This window comes from Meriones unguiculatus, chromosome 12 (assembly GCF_030254825.1).
Source record: "Meriones unguiculatus strain TT.TT164.6M chromosome 12, Bangor_MerUng_6.1, whole genome shotgun sequence".
In the NCBI taxonomy this organism is placed as follows: Eukaryota; Metazoa; Chordata; class Mammalia; order Rodentia; family Muridae; genus Meriones; species Meriones unguiculatus.
Window position 1 is genome coordinate 70,880,458 of NC_083360.1, and position 19,305 is coordinate 70,899,762.

The window sequence follows — 19,305 nt, forward strand, 5'->3', positions numbered from 1 at the left end:
TTTAATTTTTATATCTTCGATTTCTGTGTAAACCAAAATGAAGTTCTTTCCATATATTCATTCATGGATTTACTCTCTAAGTGTTTGATTGGCCTGTCACTCCCTTGACAAAGGATAGAGGACTTAGGACACTGACCCAAACACTTTTAAGGCCAAGCCTGAAAGTCTAACATCACTTCCTCCCAAAACATTTAGAATTCTTTTATATATTAGTTTCAAGAAAAAGGCAAACGTTATTTGGTTGATCAACCCAAAACCCTTTAAATTGAAAAGAATCAAGTTTTGTTCCTTTATTTCATTTTCTGATTATGAGTTTAACAGTCCTATTTATTATTGGGTATTTAATTGAGTTCATTTGTATGCACATGTAATTTGATAATTTAAATTATTTTACTAACAATATTTGGGGGATCATTTTCAGTGGGTTGGAGTTACCTTGTGATCTTTGAGAGTATACCAACCATGTCTGGTTCTGATCTAAGCGCTCAGGCTTGGTGTCAGTATACGTGCAGTTTTTCATTGTAGCTGAAAACCTATTCTTTGTTGTCCATTGGCGCCCTTTCAGTTTGTCAGCAGGTTTTTAAGCTTTTAAATCTACTGTCTGCTTCAGAGTGATTCCCTTTACCTACCTTGATTTCTTTCAAGTCACTTTCTAAACAATGCTTGTCCCCATATTCTCATTGTCAACTTGAGGGCTACTTTTCACTATTTATGCATCCAAAATAAGAAGGGTTAGTGAGCATGTCAGTTACTTCTGCACACTCCCTATTTCCTGACCTTCCCATTAACTGTTTTTCAGTGTGTTAGATACGTGAGAGCTATACAGTTTTTCTCTTGGATTTTTAATTTGTGGTGCAGTTTGCCTTTAAACTGCTTTGATATCAGTCAATGTTATTCAAGTAAAAATTGCACAAGATGAAATTGAGAAAAAAAAGCTTTTCTATGATTGTATTTTGGGTTGGAGGGATTATAATACAACAAATAATCTAGAAGAAACAATAAAAAATCTTTGTTCAAAATTGGATTTTTGCATAAAAGTCTTAAGTGCTTCCATTTTAAAGCACACATCAGATTTGAGAAGTGCTGGCAGCCTGCTGCTGCTTCTGATGGGATTTTCTCTTTTGTAAGCTTATGAGTTGAAAAAGATTGGTGAGTTTTATAGAATTATAGCACTACCAAAGCAATTAAGTAAGCCGGCCTTTCATTTTTAGTTAAGAGGGAGATTTTTATTTAATTTTTGTTGTTGTTTCCAGGTGGTAGCATCATTGTTTGGGAGGAATCTCTTTGAAGGTTATCAGATGAAAACATTCTTCCTCAGTGAGTTTATTGAATAGTTAACATATTTATTTCCACAAGCGTCATGAATAAACATAAAATTTCTATATTCTAGAAACTTTCTTCTAAGCCCACCTTCACCTCATGATGAGACCAGCACAATGCTTTTGCAACAGGTATTTGACCCAAATACAAAAGCCAACTGAAGCTCATCCATGACTCTTGCTCTTTCAGGAAAGAGTCCTCTCTTTTCTGGTGGGATTACATATGTATAAGATGCTGAGAAGTGTTGCTGCCATTATATGGAGAGGGGTCTGCCTCAAAGAAAACGAGAATGAGGAGAACAGAGGAAAGAGAGCAAGAATGATAATTCAATGCTACTTGCATTGAGTAAATTACTGAGCTCTTTGACTTCTTGGGAATATATATCAACTTATATTTTACTTTAAACGAATTTTGGTTGGCTTTATTTTGCCGACACCTAAAATTTTACAATCAAATCGTTCGATAATATGTTTACACAGTACATGTTAACACACCACACAGAAACACACACAAAAAGGAAGAGGGGAGAGAGAGAGAGAGAGAAAGAGAGAGAGAGAGAGAGAGAGAGAGAGAGAGAGAGAGAGAGAGGCATCCAAAGAAATAATTCATCAGCTGTAGCAGGAGGCTATGACTGTGTTTTTCCAGAGGCTCCAAGGTAGAAGTATGGTCCGTGTCATGGCAGTGTGGGAAGAAGGGTGGTGTCTTTCAGATACTAGACCATATGAGAGACCCTGAGATCAGCTGAGGACATAGAAATGAACTGAAAAGAGATTGTGGCACTCTAGTCTCTCTGACTTCCTACTGTAAGATGTGATTTCTTCTGTAAATATGGACTTCTTCCACAACAGTGACACAGATGAAGGGAACTTCACCAGAGAAATATGATGTGTATCAGGTTTCCTTTTGTACCTTAAAATTATATTATACTTGGTTACCTAAAGTCATTTTCTTGAAAATGTATAGTGTACGTTGAGCATGACGCCATTCTATGCTTCCTTATCTTGTTCTCCCACTTCCCGTTAGACAGTTACACTTTTATTTCATCTCAGCACATATGATTTCATATATCTACAAAGCTACAAACCCACAAATGAAACACTTGATATTTATCTAAGACTTATTTAGTTAATTTAATTTGATTGTCTCCAGTTGCAACAGCTTTTCTTTGAGTGATGTAACTTATTGGCTCACTATTATCTTAAACTTTAAACTAGGTAAGCTAGTTAAACATTCTATTTCAGATAAAGTTACTCTATACCAGGAATTTTGCTGTAGTAATGCCAGATGGATCAGAAATGGCTGCTTTTCTGTCAGCTCTCACATGCCAAAGTGACTGGTAGAGGGAGAAAAATTCTCTTTTTCTCCATTTTTTTATTTTAATTTTTATTAATTACACATTTTTTACTTTGTATCCCCCCATAAACCCATCTCTCCTCCTCTCCTAATCCCACCTTCCCTCCCCCTTCTCCATGCATGCCCCTCCCAAAGTTCACTGATAGGGGAGGTCTTCCTACTGATCCTAGTCTATCAGATCTCATCAGGAGTGGCTGCATTGTCATCTTCTGTTGCCTGGTAAGGCTGCCCCCCCTTCAGGAGGAGGTGATCAAAGAGCAGGCCAATCAGTTCATGTCAGAAGTGGTCCCTGTTCCCATTACTATGGAACCCACTTGGACACTGAACTGCCACTGGCTATGTCTGTGCATGGGTTCTAGATTATCTCCATGCAAGGTACTTGGTTGGAGTATGACTCTCTGGAAAGACCCCTGTGATCAGATTTTTTGGTTATGTTACTCTCCTTCTGGAGCTCCTATCCTTTCCAGATCTTACTATTTCCCACTTCTTTCATAAGATACCCTGCACTCTGCCAAACAGTTGTCCATAAATTTCAGCATCTGCTTTGATAGTCTGCAGAGCAGAGCCTTTCAGAGGCCCTCTGTGGCAGGCTCCTAACTTGTTTCCTGTTTTCTTCTTCTTCTGATGTCACTCCTCTTTGCCTTTCTGGATGGGGATTGAGCATTTTAACCAGAGTCCTCCCTCTTGATTAGTTTATTTAGGTGTACAGATTTTAGTAGGTTTATCCTATATTATATGTCTATATGAGTGAGTATATACCATGTGTGTCTTTCTGCTCCTGGGATAGTTCGCTCAGGATGATCCTTTCCAGTTCCCACCATTTACCTGCAAATTTCATGATTTCCTTATTTTTCATTGCTGAGTAATATTCCATTGTATAGATGTACCACAATTTCTGTATCTATTCCTCTGTTGAGAGGCATGTGGGTTGTTTCCAGCTTCTGGATATTACAAATAAAGCTGCTACAAACATGGTTGAGCAAATGTCCTTATTGTGTACCTGAGCCTCTTTTGGATATATGCCTAGAAGTGGTATAGTTGTATCTTGAGGAAATACTATTCCTAGTTGTCTGAGAAAGCGCCAGATTGCTTTCCAGAGTGGTTGTACAAGTTTACATTCCCACCAGCAGTGGAGGATGGTGGGAATGTAAACTTCCCACAACCTCTCCAGCATGTGTTGTCACTTGAGGTTTTCATCTTGGCCATTCTGATGGGTGTAAGGTGAAATCTCAGGGTAGTTTTGATTTGCATTTCCCTAATGGATAGTGACATTGAGCATTTCTTTAAGTGTTTCTCTGTCATTCCATATTCCTCTACAGAGAATTCTCTGTTTAGCTCTGTTTCCCATTTTTTTAAATTGGATTACTTGGTTTGTTGCTTTTCAGCTTCTTTAGTTCTTTACATATATATACTGGATATTATCCCTCTGTCAGATAGAGGGTTGGTGAAGATTCTTTCCCAAAATGTAGGCATTCTTTTTGCGAAGACCCTAGAACTCATTGGTATAGGAGACAACTTCCTGAACAGAACACCAACAGCACAGGCTCTAAGAGCAACAATCAATAAATGGGACCTCATGAAACTGAAAAGCTTCTGTAAAGCAAAGGGCACGGTCATCCAATTTGTTTTTGAGTATTACTTCTGGAGAGTTAACTGTGTTCTCCTGGAGACTGGGTGGGGTATGGCTGTGGATAGATTGTGTCTCTTATGGGATCCTTTCTTGTAAGCCAGAACAGCCTATTCTGAAGTGGTCAATCCACTGTCCTTTTCATGGAGTGCTTGTTTATATTTTCAGATATCCTTGTTGGTTTTGTTTATGCTATGTCTATCTTATGTCTACAGCAATACAAACTCTATTGAAAATTGTTGACTGAGACGAAGTTAAATCCAGGTATGTTGTCTAGATGAGCCATAGGAGATTACACAGCAGAAACACATGAAGTATTAGCAGAAGTTTATTTTACAGTTCTGGGAGAAAAGATGAGTACCGATGAGGGTCAAGAAAGACTACAGGGTAATGTCTGGGACTAAAGCCTTTACTGGGGTCCAGGACATTATGCAAACAGGAGGTTCTAATTGCTGTGTTTAGAGTTAACAAGTGCCCTCTGTACCATGAATGAAGCTACTTACTGTGCTATACCCTTGTGCGTAGTCATGCGGGACAGGTTGCTTCATTAGGTCAATTTTGTGGAGTGTGCCTGTATGTCTTCCAGGGATGCGGTCATGAAGAAGTGGAAACATAGAGAAACTATACGAGAAATTGAGAAGAGATGAAGAACTTGGAATTGTTCTGTGTGATTACAGTCAGCTTTGGATATGGTACAGAGTCTGGATTCAAAATGATGCCGCACTAGTAAATAATTTTAATAATTTACCACAATGGCTTAATGGATATTTATTGGTAATAAATAAATTGATTAAAATTTAAATTGAGTGGACATTTATTTTGTACAAGTCTGTGCTAGCATAGAATGAGGTGAGGCTTAGACTCTGAGTTTCTGGTGCCATGCACAAAATGAGGTAAGTAATATTTTACTGTAGAAGCCAGAAGTGTCTATAGGGAGTGAATGTTGTGTGTTGAGGTCTTGGTATCTCTCCAAAAGGATTTCGAGTTAACTTAAGTATGTTTGAATAAATGCTATACTGCCTTTGATAGATTGATTTTGAAAATATAGTTTGTAGCCAGTATTCTTATCTACAAAATAGGCACAATACTTGTTTTGTCCATTTTTCAGGAAGCTAAATAAAAATATTCTAACTAATATGATTGAAATGCCTATTTGAAATGCCTACCACCATCTGCTGCCATCTACCCATAGGTTATAAAGTCACACCAGGACTGCCTGGATTCTCATCCTCTTCCTCTGTGGCCAGACAAAGGGAGGAGGACTTTCCCTTTCAGTGGACTAGAGGAAGAAGCTAGGGGGGAAGGGAGGGGAAGGTGGGACTGAGAGTTGTTGAGGAAGGAAACTACAATTGAGGAATACAATGAATAAATTGTAGGAAAAATAAGAAAAAGTAAAAATACAAAATAAAATGCCAATAACCAATCCACATTCAATGCTTGTGGTTTCAAAAAAACAGAGATTGATGGTATTCAACAATGAAGAAGGGAACATGGAAGTGAGGTCCCTCCTGAAGCTAAATACTGTTGATATTGAAAGTCAGTATCATCTGTAACCAAATCCTTACAAATATCCTTTGAAATAAAAAGTGATACAGCAAAATCTTTACTAGTATCACATGGTAATATGTACATTGTGGCTAGTGTATTCCAGAGATAAGGCATGTCATTAGTAAACAAGAGCAATACCAACCCACCTACAAAACTTTGGCTCAAAATTTACCCTGCCTACAAGGTGTGATGGGATAAAGATAGAGCAGAGATTTTGGGAATGTCCAACCAATATCTGTTCACACCAAGGAGGAGAGTGAGTCCTTAACGCTATTAACAACATTTTGCTATGCCTACAGACAGGAGTCTAACAGCTGTCTGTTGAGACTGTAATAGTCGTAACAATGGTTTAGCATTTTAAATGTTCAGATACGATTTTATTACCATCATTATTATTATTAGATACAGGAGGGAAGAAACATTTTTTCTTTTTTTTGTAATTATACTTTATTTACTGTGTATCCCCCCTCTAGTTTCCTCCCTCCTCCCCTCCCAATCCTTCCCTTCCTCTTCCTTCTCCACACACTCCCCTCCCCAAGTCCACTGGTAGGGGAGGATTTCTTTTTCTTCCTTCTGATCCTAGTCTGTTAGGTCTCATCAGGAGTGGCTACATTGTCTTCCTCTGTAGCCTGGTAAGGCTGCTCCCCCCTCAGGGGGAGGTGATCAAAGAGCAGGCCAATGAGTTCATGTCAGAAGCGGTCCCTGTTCCCATTACTATGGAACCCACTTGGACACTGAACTGCCATGGGCTACATGTGTGCAGGGGTTCTAGGTTATCTCCATGCATGGTACTTGGTTGGAGTATGGGTCTCAGGAAAGACCCCTGTGCTGTAATTTTTTTTGGTTCTGTGCTCTCCTTGTGGACGTCCTGTCCTCTCCAGATCTTACTATTATTTTTCACTTCTTTCATAAGATTCCCTGCAATCTTCCCAAAGTTTGGCCATAAGTCTCAACATCTGCTTTGATAGTCTGCAGGGCAGAGCCTTTTTGAGGCCCTATTGTTTCCTGTTTTCTTCTTCTTCTGGTGTCCATCCTCTTTTCCTTTCGGAGTGGGGATTGAGCATTTTAGCCAGAGTCCTACCTCTTGATTAGAAGAAACATGTTTTTAAAAGGCTATTTCATTACTTGAAATGAGATAGATGCAGATGAGGAAGACCTGGACATCCAAATGGAGATGAACTTCTGTTTCATGACCATGTGGTGTATAAACTCATAAAATCTGATGACATTTACAAATACCCATTTATAAATAAATACACCTCTTTCTTAGAAAATGCTTTTTATAATCACTTTAAAAGCCTTAGGGTGCAACTGACTATAAAATGGCATTTTCTCAAGGCTTTGTGGGAATAAAGCATAACAGAATGTCATTCATAGAGAAAAATTACCTATGCATGATCGGTACTTCTGGATCATCCACTAATAAAGAATGGAGACGCTTCTGTTTTACTCAAAAGCTAAAAAAAAAAAAAAAAAAATAGTAGAAGAGTATAGCAGGAGAAGGAATGTGGAGTTTGAAACATTTGAAAAATAGATTAGACTTGTCATCTTGAGAGATAGAAGATGCCCTGAACCTATTTTTTTCTATAAGAGGACAATAATATTTTTACAGTTCTTTTACTAGGATTAAAATCATATTTAAATCTAATACCGAGGGACTTCTGGACTTGTTGAAGGGAACTATTATAAACCATTTTTCATAAATTATATATTATTTTATTTATAATAATATTTATTTATAATAATATTTTATTTATACATCAAGGCAATAATATTTTAGATTTTATGCATTATGAGAACTAGTATAAACAATAAAAAATGAAAGAAAAAGAATAATAATTAATGGAAATTTTAAGGCATAAAGCAATGGATACACATTTTGGGGTATGGTAGGAATGGAAGGGAGGAAATATGAGGGATAAGAGTACTCAGAATGCATGACATACATATAATATCGTCGAAGCATAAATTTAATTACAAAGACCCCCCAGATACAAACTATTCAGTGACAACCTGCAAGTGGTTGGTATCAGAGCTTATAGAAGGCTGTGTCCAGCGCAGTAGATCAAAGCCCTCACTATCCCTTTCTTATAATAAATGATGACAATCTTCCACGGGGAGATTATGCAAGTTTGTTGCCTAGCTTCATGTCACCTTGACACAAGCTGGAATCATCTGAGAGTCAAGAACTTCCATTAAGAAAATGCCTCCTACAGAGAGAGAGCAGAGAGTTCGTACAGACAGTCGAGTTTAGGAGCACAGGACAGTAGGGTGTAGTTTACTTGAGTTTGTGCACTTCAGCAAGTGGAGAGAGGAGGCATTTTTTTTTCTTCAAGCAGAGCAATTCAGTGAGAAGTATGAAAAGCCATTTTGAGTCAGTCCGCTTGGAGAGGAGTTTTGAGCCAGAACACTTTACTTGAACCAGCCAGTCAGAGTTCAAAAAGAACTAGAAAGAGTGGAACTTAATCAGCACTAAGTCTCAGAGGCTGAAAACGTTCTAGGCCTAGGTTTCCAAATGAAGGCTGGAAACTGAAGCACTGGCTTGTCAAAGATTAGATTGTGTGGAGGCCAGAAGCTTTCAGGCCTAGGCCTAGGGATAGTTAGATAGAAATGGTCAAGGCTTAGCACAAGCAATTTATTAATAAAGCTTTGATATGGCACTCATCTCATCACTTCATCAGAGGAAATAAAACCATCAAGTTTTTAAAAGTTTCTTTTTTAAGTATTTTTTTTTTATTTATTACAATTTATTCACATTGTATCCCACCTGCACCTCCCTTCCTCGTTCCCTCCCAATCCTGCCCCCTCTCCCTCTTCTCCTCCCATGTGCCTTCCCAGATCCACAGATAGGGGAGGTCCTCCTTCCCTTCCATCAGACTCTAGCCTATCAGGTCTCATTAGGACTGGCTGCATTTTCTTCCTCTGTGGCCTGGCAAGGCTGCTCCCCGTCACGGGGAGGTGGTCAAAGAGCCAGCCACTGAGTTCATGTCAGAGACAGACCCTGTTCCCCTTACTAGGTTACCTTCTTGGAGACTGAGCTGCCATGTGCTACATCTGTACAAGGGTTCTAGGTTATCTCTATGCATGGTCCTTGGTTGGAATATTAGTCTCAGAAAAGACCCCTGTGCCCAGATTTTTCAGTACTTTTACTCTCCTTGTGGTGCTCCTGTTCCCTCCATGTCTTTCTATCTCCCCCTTCTTTCATAAGATTCCCTGCATTCTGCCCAAAGTTTGGTGATGAGTCTCAGCACATGCTTTAATACCCTGCTGGATAGAGTCTTTCAGAGGCCCTCTGTGGTAAGCTCCAGTCCTGTTCCCTGTATTCTCCCTCTTCCAATGTCTATCCCATTTGCATTTCTGAATGAGGATTAAGCATCTTACCCAGGGCCCTCCTTCTTGCTTAGCTTCTTTATGTGTACAGATTTTAGTATATTTATCCTATTTATATATGCCTTATAACCACTTATAAGTGAGAGTCCATCCCATTGGGCTGGTGGTTTTGGGTGCTATGAGGAATCAAGCTGAGCAAGCCATGAGGAGCAAGCCAGTAAGTAGCACTTCTCCCTCCATGGTCTTTGCATCAGTTCCTGCCTCAAGGTTCCTGCCATATGAATTCCTGTCCTAACTTCCTTGGGTGATGAATATAGGTGATGAATATAGATGTGTAAGCCAAATAAGCCACTTTCTCTTTAAATTACTTTAGTAATGCTGTTTCACCACAGGAAGAAAAACGCCAAGGCAGCAATGAAACCATCATTCTATCTACTCTCCTTTTCAGAGTCAGTATAGGAAATGAGCATGTGTCACCAGGGTTCTCATTCTTTTTAATTAACATTTTCTTTTTTTTTTTCAATGCACTTTATTCAGGAACCTTGAACAATCATCTGACCCTGGGGAAAGCCAGCCCACAGCTTAAATAGCCTCTGGGTAGCCAACCCAGGCATGCCACATGGGCAATGCAGATAGGTCCACATACATGGAAGCAAGCCAGATCCTCAGCCTTAGCCAAATGTGGAATTGTTCGTGACAGAGAGCACTCACCATCGGGAAGGTGGAAGGCAGAAACCAGCTCCATCTTTAAGGCATAGCATTCCGCAGCTCTCTACAGTTCCCCCTTTTTGTTTTAGATGCATCAGGCAAGAGTAGAGGTCTGATCTCTGATATTAGAAATAAATTGGGACTTTGTACCGATGTTCATTTAGGTGTCATCCACCCAAAGAGCATCAGACCCGTCAGATACCTTTTTCTCAGAGGCGGGACATTAGAATCACACCTGACTTTTCAACAGAGACTATGAAAGCCAGAAGGGCCTGGACGGATATCATGCAGATCCTAAGAGAACACAGATGTCAGCCAAGGCTACTATACCCCGCAAAACTCTCAGTCCTCATAGATGGAGAAAACAAGATATTCAATGACAAAAACAAATTTCAACAATACCTACAAACAAATCCAGCATTACAGAAGACACTGGAAGGGAAAAAAACATTTTCTATCTAACTTTTCTGCTTTCCTTTCTATAATCATCTCTGGATTTCTATCCTAACTCATTCATTTTTTCTTTCCTGTTAATTCACTGAAAAGCCTTCTTACTTTTCAGAGCCAAGCTTCTAAGTATATTCTCAGCCTATTTCACCCTATGGAAAGATAGCATCCTGCTTAAGAATGAAAGGCAAATTTATGTTTATCCTAAATTATGTCTAATATCCACTTATGAGTGAGTATATACCTTGTGTCTCTTTCTGTTTTTGGGATACCTCACTCAGGATGATCTCTTCCAGTTCCGACCATTTGCCTCCAAATTTCATGATTTCCTTGTTTTCAATTGCTGAGTAGTATTCCATTGTGTAAATGTACCACAATTTCTGTATCCATCCATCCACTGAGGGGCATTTGGGTTGTTCCAGCTTCTGGCTATTACAGATAAAGCTGCTACAAACATGGTTGAGCAAATGTCCTTGTTGTATACTTGAGCATCTTTTGGATATATACCTAAGAGTAGTATAGCTGGATCTTGAGGAAGTGCTATTCCTATTTGTCTGAGAAAGTGCCAGATTGATTTCCAGAGTGGTTGTACAAGTTTACATTCCCACCATCAGTTGAGGATGGTTCCCCTTTCTCCACATCCTCTCCAGCATGTGTTGTCACTTGAGTTTTTTATCTTAGCCATTCTGATGGGTGTTAGTTGAAATCTCTGGGTCATTTTGATTTGCATTTCCCTGATGACTAAGGACATTGAACATTTCTTTAAGTGTTTCTCTGCCATTCGATATTCCTCTATTGAGGATTCTCTCTTTAGCTCTGTACCTTATTTTTTTTAAATTGGATTACTTGATTTATTGCTTTCTAACTTCTTGAGTTCTTTACATAGTCTGGATATTAGCCCTCTGTCCGATATAGGGTTGGTGAAGATCCTTTCCCAATCTGTTATCAGTGTTTTGTTCTGATGACAGTATCCTTTGCTTTACAGAAGCTTTTCAGTTTCACGAGGTCCCATTGATTGTTGCTCTTAGAGCCTGTGCTGTTGGTGTTCTGTTCAGGAAGTTTTCTTCTGTGCCATTGAGTTCAAGGCTCTTCCTCAGTTTTTCTTCTAACAAGTTTAATGTGTCTGACTTTATATTGAGGTCTTTGATCCACTTGGACTTTAGTTTTGTGCAGGTGATAAGTATGGATCTATTTGCATTTTTGTACATGTAGACATCCATTTAGACCAGCACCATTTGTTGAAGATGCTATTTTTTACCATTGTATGGTTTGGGCATCTTTGTAAAAAATTAGGTGTCCATAAGTGTGTGGGTTTATTTCAGGGTCTCCTATTCAATTCCGTTTATCCATCAGTTGGTTTCTATGCCAGTAAGTGCAGTTTTTACTCTTGTTGCTCTATAATACAGCCTGACAAACATATTAAAATTTGTACATCTAAAGGAACTAATCAAGAAGGAAGACGCTGCGTAAGATGCTCAGTCCTTATTCAGAAAGGCAAAGAGGATGGATATTAGAAGAGGAAGAAAACAGGAAACAGGACAGGAGCCTACCACAGTGGGCCTCTGAAAGGCTCTACCCTACAGGTTATCCAAGCAGATACTGAGACTTATAGCCAACCTTTGGGCAGGGTGCAGGGAATATTATGAAAGCAATGGGAAATAGTAAGGCCTGGAGGGGACAGTAGCTCCACAATGAGACCAACAGAACTAAGAAAGCTGGGCCAAAGGGTCTTTGCATAGACTGATTATCCAACCAAGGACATGCATGGAGATAACTTAAAATGCCTGCACAGATGTAGCCTATGGCAGTTCAGTGTCCATGTGGGTTCCATAGTGATGGGAACAGGGACTGTCTCTGACATGAACTGATTGGCCTGCTCTTTGATCACCTCCCCTTCAGGGGGGTACAGCCTTACCAGGTTATAGCGGAAGACAATGAAGCCAGTCCTGATGAGAACTCATAAACTAGGGTCAGATAGAAGGGGAGGAGGACCTCCCCTATCATTGGGCTGGGGGATGATCATAGGAGAAGAGGGAGAGGGAGGATGGGATTGGGAGGTTATGGAGGAGGGTCTACAGCTGGGAGACAAAGTGATTAAACTGTAATTAATAAAAATAAAATTAATCATCTTACCCAGGGTCCTCCTTCTAGCTCAATTTCTTTAGGTTTACAGATTTTTGTAGGTTTATCCTCTATTATATGTCTAGTATCCACTTATATGTGAGTATATTCCATGTGTGTCTTTCTGCTTCTGGTATACCTTTCTCAGGATGATCTTTTATAATTCCCACCACTAGCATTCAAATTTCATGGTTTTTAATTGCTGTGTAGTATTCCATTGTGTAAATGTATCACAATTTCTGTATCCATTCCTCTGTTGAGGGACATAACAGGAAACAAGACAGGAACCTGCAAAGGAGGGCCTCTGAAAGACTATATCCAGCATTGTATCAAAGCAGATACTGAGACCCATAAACAAACTATGGGCAGAGTACATGGAATCTTAGGAAAGATGGGGGAGATGGTAAGATCTGGAGCTCTACAAGGATAGCAACAGAACCAAAATATCTGGGCACAGGAGTCTTTTCCAACCAAGGACCTTTCATGGATATAACCTAGAACCCCTGCTCAGATGTAGCCCATGGCAGCTCAGAATCCAAGTGGGTGTCCTAGTAAGGGGAACAGGGACTGTCTCTGATATGAGCTCAGTGGCTAGCTCTTTGACTGCCTCCCCTGGATGGGGGAGCAGCCTTGCCTGGCCACAAAGGAGGACAATATAGCCAGTTCTGATCAAATTGGATAACTTAGGGTCCAATGGATGGGGAGGAGGACCTCCCCTATCAGAGGACTTGGAGGGGGCATAGGAGGAGATGGGGGGAGGAGTGGGGTTGGGAGGGGATGAGGGAGTAGGCTACAGCTGGGATACAAAGTGAATAAACTGTAAGAAACTAATCAATATATATTAATATAATATAAAAATAATTAATATAAAAAATAAAAATTTAATAAAAATTAAAAGAATGACAAAATAAACATTTGCATGTTATGAGAAAAGCAGAGGGATTTTTAGTATCTGAAGATACTAAAAACTGAGACTGCAAATTTACATTTTATAGTAAACAAGCTCTGTTACTAAGGTTGGGGTTTCTTTTTTACACTGAGTTTGTCTTTCCATAAAAAGAATTATCTTATATTGCCAGGCCACAAAGGAAGAAGATGCATCCAGTCTGATGAGATCTAATAGGCTAGAGTCAGATTGAAAGAGAGGAGGACCTCGCTTATCAGTGGAGGACAGAAGAGATTCATAGGGAGAAGCAGGAGGGATGGTGGTACTGGGATGAGAAAAGGGAGGGGACTACAGCTAGGATTCAAAGTGAATAAGCTGTAATAAATAATAAATAAATAATTATCTCCATTTGTGTGTGTTTGTGTGAATGCATGTTATGTGTATGAGTGCACTTGGAGATCAGAGGATGGCGTCAGATCCCCTGAAACCCAAGCTAGCGTTACAGGTGTAGGTGAACCACCTCACATTGGGGGTAGGAACTGAACTCCAATCCTGAGGAAGAACAATCAATTTTCAATAGATTAAAATTGCTTTTAACTGTAAGTAAGACTTTTTATTTGTGTTTTTTTTTTAAATAAGGTTCACATATGTGTGTGTGTGTGTGTGTTTCGGATTTGTGTTAGATAGATTTAGATTACCCATCTGGGGCTTCTCCCTGCAGCAGACTAATTTTTCCTTCTCTTAGCAGTCCTTAGTTGCCTGTAGCATTTCATCTGGGGTTGAAGCTTTGTGAGACTTCCCTCATCCACAGTGACATATCAGAAGTTACTGTCATTTTTAGGTCTTTCTTAGGTGACAATATTGCTGAGATTCCTTGGGTGAAGCATCTTTGTTATATACAGAAGATACTCTCTTGCAGCAGATGCCCTGGTCCTCTGGCTTTTATAATCTTTCCATCCAACTTCTTCCTTGTTCCCTGAGCCTTCTTGTGATGCATCCATCAGTGTTGGGTACCACGTGGTAAGTTGTTCTTCGCATTTTGACCAGTCCTGTCTCTCTGTAATAGTTATCATCTTCTGAAAAAAGACACTTCCTTCACGAAAGGTAAGGACTACTCCTTTCCATGGGCATGCAAGTAAGTATTTAGAAAAAAATTCACAATTTTTACTGGCTTAGGAATGTGCCAGCAATAGGTTTTCCTCTAGGGTCCTTGGCTTCACCAGCCATAAGTGGTAGGCTAGATTTAACAGTACAATCTTGAATTCTCTCCTTTTGAGCAAACCTTAAGTCCAGTTATATGGCTGTTTCCAAGTACCACTATTACTCCTTTCAGAATACCTTGCTGTTCTGGTTATAGTTGTGGTTTATAGGCACTGTACCTGGATAGGATTATTGATTGCTTTTTCTCCCATGGCAGTTTGCATAGCTCCTTCTAAGACTAAAGGAGTTAGTCATCACCGTTTCTTCCAAAAGATTTAGTGTGTCTGGTTTTATGTTAAGGTCTTTGATCCACTTGGACTTTAATTTTGTGCAGGGTGATAGATATGGGTTTATTACATTTTTCTACATGTGGACATCCAGTTAAACCAGCACCATTTGTTGAAGATGCTATCTTTTTTTTTTTTAATTGAATGGTTTTGGCATGCTCAACATCCTTAGTCATCAGGGAAATGCAAATCAAAACCACTCTGAGATTCTATCTTACACCAGTCAGAATAGCTAAGATAAAAAAACTCAAGTGACAACACATGTTGGAGAGGATGTGGAGAAAGGGGAACGCTCCTCCATTGCTGGTGGGAGTGCAAACTTGTACAACCACTTTGGAAATCAATCTGGAGATTTTTCAGAAGATTGATAATAGCACTAACTTAAGACCCAGCTGTACCACTACTGCACATATACTTGAAAGATACTCCACCATACAACAGGGACATTTGCTCAATTATGTTTCTAGCAGATTTATTCGTAATAGCCAGAATCCGGAAACAACCCAGATGTCCCTCAATTGAGGAATGGATACAGAAATTGTAGTACATTTAAACAATGGTATTCTACTTAGCTATTAAAAACAAGGAAATCATGAAATTTGCAGGCAAATGGTGGGATCTAGAAAAGATAATTCTGAGTGAGGTTACCCAGAACCAGAAAGACACAAATGGTATATACTCTCATTAGTGGATATTAGCCATGTCATATAGGATAACCATATTACAATCTAGAGACATAAAGAAGCTAAACAACAGGGAGGACCCTAGGGAGGATGCTGAAATCTCATTAAGGTTGGCAAACAGGACAGACACCAGAGGCAGTGGAAGAGACAGAACAGAATGGGAGCCTACCAATGATGTCCTCTGAAAGACTCTACCCAGCAGAGTATCAAAGCAGATGCTGAAACTCATAGTCAAAATTTGGGCAGAATGCATGGAAGAAGAGAAAGATAGAAAGACCTGGAGGCGACAGGAGCTCCACAAGGAGACCAACAAAGCTAAAAAAAATGTGAGTCCAGTGGGTCCTGAAGAGACTGATGCACCAACCAAGGACTATGCATGGAGAGGACCTAGATTCCCTGCTCAGATGTAGCCCATAGGCAGCTCAGTCTCCATGTGGGTCCCAGAGTAATGGGAGCAGTGGTTCCCTCTGTCATGAACTCAGATGCCTGCTCTTTGATCACTTGCCCCTGGCGAGGCGGTCTGCTCAGGCCACAGATGAGGACGCAGACATCCTGATGAGACTTGATAAGCTAGGGTCAGATGGCAATGGAGGAGAACTCCCCTTCTCAGTGGACTAGAGGAAGGTGATAGAGGGGGTGAAGGAGAGAGGGCGGAGGAGATGGGGGGCTACAATTGGGATATGCAATGAATAAATTATTAAATAAATAAATAACTGAATGAATGAATGAATAGAAATGGAAAAAAATAGTCCTCAGGGAGGGGCCTTTTATGCCAGTTACAGTTTGATTCCTCCAACGCTTTTGTCCAAACTGTGGCATCTTCAGCAATAGGGTCTTACTTCCAATTTCTTGAAGGCAAGATGTTAGCAACCAGGCATCTCCACCACTTGCCCCAGGGACCCAGTGACAACAGAATAGGTTATCACCAGCTGCCAAGATGGGACACATTCCCACTGTTGCCAAGAGCCACACACCCTCCCCATGTGCATGCTCTACACCCTTTTATGAAAGGCCAGACCCCCCTGTCCACATACTCTTCTTCCATCCACCCTTGTTAAGAGGCAGCCTCTGTAGGCCCCCTCCCCAGTAAACCTCCCACATGATGTCTGTTGTATGGTGTGGCTTTATGGTGTCTGCATCTGTCTCTTAGTGATACATGGCAATAGCCTTTAGATTTATTTTTTATTTTTTGGAAGGGGGTGTCTCTTAGACTCCCTTATTAAAAAATTGAGGTTTCCCTTGTCTTGTACTGGAAACCTTGTTAGTGTATGGCTTTGGAGGTGAAGCACTGTCAACTTAAATGGCACACAACTTTGTTGTATGAGTGTGTGTGTAATTGTAAGCAAAAATAAAAATAATATGATTCTCAATGGCTTTTTCAAATGTTCTTAGTTTTATTTAATCTCCTCCTTCCCTTTTCCTCCTTGGGAACCCTCACACACATATACTCCACCCCTCTCATTCTTTTCCATTTCCCCTTTCTAGCACCTTTGCCCTGCTGTTTTTCTCTCTCCAGTTTCATCCTACCATGCCCCCTCCCTCTCTTCATTCCATATCTCCTCACTCTTGTAATATCTCTAAGAAATCATTGGGGGGGGGAGTTGAAAACCTCTGGTTTGGTGTGAAGAGAACTGGGATTCTGAAGATTTGAATTTAATGTTCTGACATGGAGTTTGTGTGCGTCACTGATAGGGTTAATTGTTTCATGTGTAAAACAAGTGGTTTAGAACAGTGCTTCTTAATTTGGGCTGCATATTAGAACCACCTTGGGAGCTTTTAAAAATCCTGGTGCTTAGGCCAATTAAATTAGGCTCTCTGGGGTGTGACCCAAACAGCCATATTTTTTAAAGCTCCCCTAGATAATTCCAATGTGCAACAGAGTCTTAAGACCTCAGAATTATTTCAGCAATGATAATTTGCTCATCCATGGATCTGTGTACCGTATTTTGGTGGATGGAGTTGAAATGTGAAGGATTTAGTCATTTGTGGGTAATATTCAGTCAGGGTCGGGGATGAAGGGAGACATAAAAATTGGAACCTTGGGAAAAGTTTTAAAATTATATTAGAATCTAAATGTTTTGGGCAAAACACTTAATTTTGTTATATCTCAGATGAGAATAATTTTAACTTCCTGTAAAATAGACTCTCCACCAGGGATTCACATTTAGATGCAATGTTATTATTTTTGTGCCTAAAATGATATTATTTGTTGACATGATCAGCCAAGAATTACACCTAAATGCTACATTTGCAAGACAAATGGAAAAAGGCAGCTTAACTACTGCAGTGTAAGATGTGGTTAGAGTTTCTCGGTTGGTGGTGTAAGCTGTAAACATGTTGACAAGAATGGAAATCTCTGCTCCTGAAACATGGACTGTTAAACATGCCTCATTAGAGGCATGCAAGTGAATAGACAGGTAAGATGTAAGGACTACCTGGATGCATTTCTTGTCCAATATGAAAATTATGATTTTTAAGTTCTGTTTTTGTTCGAGACAGGCTTTTTCTTTTTCTTTTTTTTCTTTTTTTGGTGTGTGTGTGTGTGTGTGTGTGTGTGTGTGTGTATGCAGTCTTGGTAGTCTTGGCTGTCCTGGACTCACTTTGTAGACCATGCTGGCCTTGAACTTATAGAGACCTCCCTGCCTCTGCTTCCCTGAGTGCTGGGATTACAGGCCTGTGCCACCATGCCCAGCTGAGTTTAGTAATTTTTAAGTGAGGAGAAAATGTTAACTTATTGGTTATTAATTGATCCTAAAAGATCTTGAAGTTGAATGAACATACTGATTGTATATATACTCTATTCCCTCCAAATGAATTCATGGTAATTGGATAAATTATAGTTAAGGACAAATTTAAAATCAATACCATGGAATGAATTGCTTGGTACTAGCTATTAGATGTATACCTGTTAGGTAATACCAAATATAAATACATTTATTGTCTTATTGATCAAAATCATGTACGTATTTTCTCTTAATATTTATACATGGTGTATGGTTTTAATCTCTGCTTTTAATAATAAATTGGTAACATATTTGAAAGAAAAAGTACAGTTATCCCTTATTGCACAGTGACATATTATAAAATTATCATCGTTTTATTAGGCTCTTGGCATAGATTCATGAGCAACAGAATAAATAATACTGTTATACAGTTTAGGAAGAGGAAGTTTACTCTATTGCTTATGGCTAATGGATCTTATCGCTTATGGATCTAATGTTCCTAGAACCAGAGAAGAGTTTGTAGCAGGATTTCTATGTGGAAGCATCCTGAGATGATGGAAAAGAAACCTTCGGATGGAGAAAAAGGAGTCCATGGACAGTGTGATAATATGAAGTCAAGGCATCACAGGCATTGGTTGGTTCTGGATAAACCTTGGCTATAAGAAAATGATGTTTGTCTTTTGTTGTTGTTTGATTGTGTGTGTGTTTTCATCATGAATTGACCAAGACAATATCCTCCTTTTCCTAAACTTTGTAAGATATTCATTCCTGGCACAGTGTAGAGTTAACAGCTAACACTGGAACAAGAGTAGGGAGCAGGACAGAGAGCAAACAGGGAGAGTGGAGAGAAGAGATGGAGACAGGAAAGCAGCACAGCATACTGCAGCAAAACATTACTGATGTGTTTGTTTTTTTTCCCCCAAAACTTGAACAGTGGTAAAATATACTTTGATTTTGGAGTTAAATATAACTCCAAAAGTTTGATTTTGATATATAAGAGTATTTTCATTCTGTCAACATTTCTGGTATTTTCATATGTTGTGGCATCATCCTAAATTTTCATAAACATTTG